Source organism: Copadichromis virginalis, linkage group LG12 (genome assembly GCF_057382275.1).
Source record: "Copadichromis virginalis isolate Kocher_CV1m ecotype Utaka linkage group LG12, C_Virginalis_male_GT1.1, whole genome shotgun sequence".
Lineage (NCBI taxonomy): Eukaryota > Metazoa > Chordata > Actinopteri > Cichliformes > Cichlidae > Copadichromis > Copadichromis virginalis.
In genome coordinates, this window is record NC_140629.1 from 8817232 (window position 1) to 8823434 (window position 6203).

The following is a 6203-nucleotide window of genomic DNA, read 5'->3' on the forward strand; positions in this document are numbered from 1 at the left end:
GCATCTGCTGATTCTAAATTTAGATTGTTTTTTCTTTTAACATCAACCAAGAGGCTGGAGCTTTTCAAAGAAATGCAACAGAAGACAGCATTTAAAATGATTATATATCTGGTTATAATGTTATTTTAAGAAGATGTTTAGAAACAATAGTGAGGATTACTGCAAGACATGTGCAAGCACCTGCCGCAAGTTCTTAGGAAATTTATTTATTAATGTAATGTGTCTGTAATTCATCATCACACACGGATACTTCCTAGTGTCTCATCACTTTCAGGGAATTTCATCATGAGATATAAATGGCAGTTAGGCCCAATGTTACAATTAGAAGGAAGTTAGAGTTAAGAATCAGTTTCTGCTTAAAATGGGTTTGGTTTAAATTTGAAAATGCACTGCTGGGCCATTAGTATGCCTCGGTGTTTTAGGCAGGAATACCCACAACAATTTGACTGTTGATAGAAAAATTCATACAGACATTCAACATTTGAATGGCTGCAGATGAATGTCTGCACTGACAAGCAGTGCTTTAGCCCAATGGCTATTCTTTTAATTTTTAGCCTCATTGTTGAGCATGATCATCTCAATATTTAGCTTAGCAGAGGCCGAGAAATCTTTTATGTGAAAAAAAGGCTTTTGTGAAATGTTACATTTTGACCTGACCTGTGATGATTTTTGTTGGCAGTGTCTATATCAGTTAGGCACTCATTCAGAGGATGAAAATAAATACATTTGTTTACTTAGGCAAGTGATTTTTTATTTTTTTTTGCCTGTCCAGTTTGGTTTTTTTGCCATCAGAATTATTGTCTAAAGGCGAGGAAAGATGCCCAACGGATTTACTTTACCAAGTTGACCATCCCAGCCTTGCCGTAATGGTCCATTTGATTCATCTTTTATTGTTTAAAATAAAACAATAAAAAGGCAAGTGATTTTTTTAACACCTTGACTATGACAAGTTCCATCCTTCCAGTGACCAGTTGCCTGGTTTCAACAAAAAGTCCACTTATATAGGAATATATGTCAAAATTAGCTGACTTCACATGGATTCCAAGGCCTCAATGAGTTTCCTAAAGAATTTTTGCTCTTTTTAACTTTTATTCCACTTATACATCAATTCTACATTCCAACATATCCATGGTTCCAGTCATCATTTTGAAATAAAAACAGCCTGCTATGGATTTGGTATCCCTAATTCTTCTATTAACATTGACCAACACAGAGGACTCTTTGTTGTTGATGCACTGCCCTATTTTCTGCCTCACTCATCAAAAGCGGCTGTTGATTGGCCATTAAGGACAAAGCACAGGTCAGCAGGTCACAGTGATGTAAGATACATCCAGGAAGAGGCTCAGATGTGTGAAAAGAAGAAGAATGAAGGAAAAGAATAGGAACCGACTGTCCGACAGTTTTCCTTGATGAGCTGGGTTGCCTGACTCAAAGCATTTCCTACGGGGGCCCTGTGTATGCTGGCATCATCCGGATTAGCTCATAATGGGAACACAAGAGAGACATACTGAAAATGAAACACATTCCTCACCATCAAGCAAAGATTTCTGGAATTTGGCACATTTGTGGTCTGTGATTGTCTCTGCGTAGATGTCATCCACTCGGGAGTAGAGCTGCGCAGTTTGTGAGACCTCTTTGTTGTTTTTGGACGAGTTGTTGCATTGTACATTGTGCATGGTGCACATCGTGCCACAGCCTCACATCAACACTGAAACATGCTTTGCGTCAGCGATCTGCGTGGAAAGTGAATCCTGCCAATGGGATGGCACGCACAGCGGGACCACGCAGACACCGTGATGGTGCATTTCCACCCGAAACAAAACATTCAGACCATAATGTTGATTCCCAATCACATAGCGCTTTGCAGCAGAGATCCTTCCTGTCACTGTGGCTTCTGGTCAATTTGACAAACATTAAATGGATGCCGATGATGGCCCCAATGTGGTGAACAGAAAAATATGACCATATATGGCAGAAGTGCTGTTGTTGAGTTTCCATGTGGCGTGCTTGAGAGAACACGATGAGTTTCCAGGGGAAAGAATTTATTCTTTCACTCCTTGATTGTGCTTGATGTTGCTGAGGTTAAATAAACTGTTATGTTTGTAACAACCTTCAGAATTTCAACACTGTTGATTCCCCAGTCTGTACAGATGAAACCCTGGGCTTCCACCCACCGAGTGACAAAGCCTGAGTCTGGTAGTATACACGTAGTACAATCAAACAGTTTTTGGCATCTTCTTCAAAGGGTTGTCAAATGTCTGTTTAATGGCCAGCTTTGAAATCAAAATGGAAAGCTCTTCAAAATTTCTTTAGTAGAATGGAAACACTGAGAGAACCGAGAACATTTTGAATACAATAAACTGTCCAATTTCATTTTTTGCTTTGAACATACTGATGTCAAGAAAACAGAGTAATTGGAATTAGGAGTGATTTGCCAGAAAATAAGCCTTTCAGTCTTGTTCTCTTCATTTGCTATGATACAAATCACTGTGTGGCACAAATCTGTAACAAAACACATTTGTTAGCTGACAGCGTGTTTATAATGAATACCAAGTGGAGGTCACTGTGCAAACAGTGCAGTATCTTGTTGCAAATGTTGCTTTACTTGAACATGAGATACATGACGGAAACCGGCTTTTTCTGGAAACAATCAGTCCAGCTTGGAGAGTTAGTGCTGTGTAAGCACACAGTGAGTAAAATAAAAAGCTGAATCTTCCACGAAATAAATGTTCCACCCTTCAGTAACCTCTGCCTTTGTAACTCCGCCACCCCCCCTCAATACGACAATCTGTTCTTTGAGTTTACATGAGATGATTCCCTGGAGTTACAGCAAAGTCAAGTCCAGGTCTGGGTCAGGATGGGGGGCCTCTATTGTTCATGTTTGTATCAGTGTGTGGTTGCATGTTGTGTAAGTCTTTGTGTGTGTCTGTGTGTCTCAGGCGGCTCTAGAGAAAGCTCTTTCCTGTGTGGCGCTGGAGGCTCCTTCTTGGGCTGGATGGCCGGCGGCACCGCAGACATGCTGTCTCGATCCAGTTCAATCACAAGGCCTCACTATTGTTCTGCTCCCCACTCCCTTTGTCCTTTTCAGTTTGGCAACACCCATCGCCTGTCATCTAACACCTCCACCCCTCTCCTCCTGTCTCTTACCCTGCAGGTGCAGCTGATCTGTGGCCCAGAGGAGGAGGAAGCTCAGGCCTGGAAACAATAGCCGACTTCTACTCCTATTTATATAGTAATTCTTTGTTTAATCTGTGAATTTGACAACATATTTTGGGGTGTTGACATCAGCTTGTACATTTCTATAACCATGCTAGGCTGTAATATCCACTGTGTCAGCACACAAACATGCCCAACTTGAAATTGTTGATAGCCAGCAGAATAATGGGATTCCCCCTTTGACCTGGTTGTAAAGTCCATTTTATATGGCACTTGTGCTGGTTCATCATCTTTATCATCAAGCGCAGACAGGGAACATGGACTGATTTTATAATGTGTTTCCAGTCATCCATATTATTTAATTTCTTATCATAGATGCAGAGGAATTATATTGTGTATGTAACTGCATGCAGGGGAATACCACAACTAGGCTCCTCGCATATTTACAGGAAGTACAATAAATTCACAGCACCATGTAATTAATGGGCATTATCGCTGCTGGTCAAGTGCAATCTGCCACTGATAGCATCCCCATGAGGGTCCCAAGAGTGCTTACGAGATACCGCAGTGGAACACCAACAGTATGATGCAGATCAAAGTGCTCGGCTGACTGGCTGCCACAAACATATGAGGTCAGTGAGTGCATGCCGCAGTTATCCTGAAGGTTTTCTAAAACTAAGGCGCAGACACCTGCATGACCAGTTGGGGGTGGGGATAGGGAAGGCATAACAAAAGACTCAAGAGAGCCAGAGATTAATAATAACAACCAATGATTTAATGCAGTGTTGATGTAGAAACACACAGTGAGAGGACAAAGGTGCATGCAGAAGAAACACTCGGTGCATCATAGGAAGCCCCCACCAGTCTAGGCCTATTGCTGCATAACTAAGGAAGGATTCAGGGTCAACTGTTGGCTGCTTTCATAATTTATCATTTCTGACCATATTTTTAGAAAAATCTATGTTTTTTTCTCCAAACTTTCGTGTAGCCAGTATTTAAAATGATTAAGACTGAGAACTCTCATACTAGAGTGTTCTGAGCAAAGATAGGCAAGGATAACCTGGCATGTGGTTTGAGAAGACATTGCAAGTGATATTGCATTTCCATCCACAGCTGTTATGTAAATGAAAACCATATTCTTTACAGCTAAAACCTGGTTCATTAAAGTTCAAAGTGAAAATGTAAAAGCCCTCTAACTGTTGTTTTAAATTATATGTGTCATAGTTTTTTTTTAACAGCTGTTTCATTAGGTAGGTTCACTTAATATTCCCTCCAGACTGACTAGTATTATTAGATGGGATTTATATAGTCAGTAAGTTATGTTTCCAGTGGTGTTATGTCTCATTGCGTGATCCACAGTGGTTATAGGTCTATAAGGAAGGAGATGGATATGAATGAAGTTGTTTGGACTTTGCAGAGAAAAAGGAGGAGGATGTTTGGTGAGTGTTGTTTCACCTTTTAACCAAATTCGCATTGATTTGCATCTTTTCCTTCTTGAGAAAAGTCTTTTTAACAATCTCAGGGGACAATGTGTTCACTGTTTCCTCTTTAATTAAGAAATTTCAAAAAGATTTTCTGTTTCATACAGTATATATGAAGTAAATATAAAATATAACCAAAGGGATAGTGTGTAAAAGGAAAATGGAAACATGGGAGAGACTCCTCTCCTGCAGGCCTCCTCGACTCCATACACCCAGCCTATTCTTGTCCGATCAACGTTTTTTGATAAAGAAACAAAATGAGAAATTCAACTTAAAATAAGATACATTTTACGTAAGATACATGAAAATATTGTTTCCCAGGAGCTACAGTCTACTTTCAACAAGTCTACCTGTCAGTGCAAAAAAGTAAAATGTCCATGAAAATTCCACATAAGTCATAGTGGGGACCATGCTACCAATACCATACAGACTGACCACCAACAAAGAGAAAGCTGTTTGTTTACATCCTCAGCTCCTTTGACAAATGCTCATTTTCACAATTGCAAAGTCAAACAGCTGCTGGCAAACACACAAATTTACTCAACATCCATCAGCTAAAACAGGAACTTCATGAAGAAAAGGAAAACTGATAAGGCTCAATTGCTCTGTAGCTGATCCCTATCTCCGCAGGCCAACGTCAGACATTACGCCACGCGGAGAGAGGATTTGTAGTGGGTGTGCTACTTTGATCCAGGCTTTACGGCTGCATTAGCAGCTAATGTGCTGAACAGCTGCTGGGGTCACTTAATTAGAGCATGCATCATAGCAGTTTGATGTGGACAATAGTCTTTGTTCACTTGTATTACATCGTGCATCATTTACTCCCTCTGTTCTTACAATAAATCATTTTATATCTACTCTGGAATCTCCCATTTTAACAACACCCTAGTGGCCTAAACCTGAACACTTGGAGTTCTGCGGAAACATCTGTCCACCTTCTTATGCTCACTAATATTGTCATTGCTGGAGAAATTCCTGGGAATCTAAACCTCACTCATTCTTTTTACTTCATTTCCAGTCGCTTAAACTTTTACCGACGTCAGAGAAAAGCTTTTTGTTTGGTCCTAGTTATTGGCACCACACATGTGTAGTGTCACCAGCTACACACATTCAGCATCATTAGTGATGCTGAATGTGTGCAACCTGCATTCCATTCCTTTAAGTAATGAGTAGATAGAGTTCAGTTTATCATTCTCAGGAGAATCGCACAGTACCGGCTTTTGTCAAAGCTGATAGCGTCTCATGTGGTTGTGGTTCAAAGTGTATCTTAGCAATAGCAAGATGGGTGTCTCACTCCCAACTGATGACATGTATGCGCTTGTAAAAGAGATAAGGGTTAATGTGAAGAGCCTTACTGCAATTCAAACCAAGAGATTTTCATGAACCAAATTCTTTTAAGTAAAATGTTAAAAGTAGAAAAAAATAGAAAATAACACAGAATATGTGATTAACAACTTTAAAAAATTAGATAAAAATTCATTGATTCTCTGAAATTTAACTCAGATTAAATTCCAATTATAGAGAATCAAGTTAACATTTTTTTTGGCTTTTGAGCCATCATACATT